Source organism: Alligator sinensis, unplaced genomic scaffold, assembly GCF_000455745.1.
Source record: "Alligator sinensis unplaced genomic scaffold, ASM45574v1 scaffold1575_1, whole genome shotgun sequence".
NCBI lineage: Eukaryota > Metazoa > Chordata > Crocodylia > Alligatoridae > Alligator > Alligator sinensis.
The window spans coordinates 242,274-243,106 of record NW_005843253.1 but is presented as its reverse complement, the minus strand read 5'-3'; positions in this window follow the sequence as shown (position 1 = coordinate 243,106).

Below are 833 nucleotides of genomic sequence, written 5' to 3'. Positions count from 1 at the left end.
GAGCCTCGAGGCCGCCGGCCCAGCGGGGGCGGGGCCCGGGGCGGCGGGGCCACGTGCCCGGGGCGGGGGCAGCCGCAGTACCTCAAGCCCGACCCGGCCCTGCCAACTGACCCGAACCCACTCTGCCCCCCGCCCCGCAGCAGCCGACCCAATCACAGCGCCTCTTTTACCGCCCGCTCAACATTAAGGGCCAATTGTGGCTCTGCTTTCATGTGACACCTAGGCGACGACCAATCCGAAGCGCCCGGCTCTTTCCCGCCGTCGGGCAGGCAATCAGGTTCGTCTTTCCCTCAGGGAGGAGGGGAGCAGCCGCTCCTCTCCCCGCCTCACGCGCTACCTGGGAATGAGCCAATCAGCGCCTCAGAGTCGCTCGGGAGGGCGGGGGCGGGTCGGAACGCGCGCGGCCTGGGCTGAACCATTCGGGAGCAGGAGAGTTGGAGCCGTTGGGATGAACCATGGTAAACCAAGGGGGATCGGCCCTCTGAACGAAGAGCGGCCGAGGGAATGTTCTCCCAGCATGCCCTGCGCCAGCGCGGCCAAGGGGATGCTCTCCCAGGGCTCCCAGCATGCCGTGCACCCAGAGCAAGTGTGGCTCCCAGCATGCTGTGCACCCAGGGGAGTGTGGCTCCGAGCATGCAGTGCACCCACAGCAAGCTTGGCTCCCAGCATGCCATGCGCCCAGGGGAGTGTGGCTCCCAGCATGCTGTGCACCCACAGCAAGCGTGGCTCCCAGCATGCCGTGCACCCAAGGGAACGTGGCTCCCAGCATGCCGTGCGCCCAAAGAAAGCGTGGCTCCCCGCACGCCCTGTGCCCAGGGGGGGGGCGCTCCCCC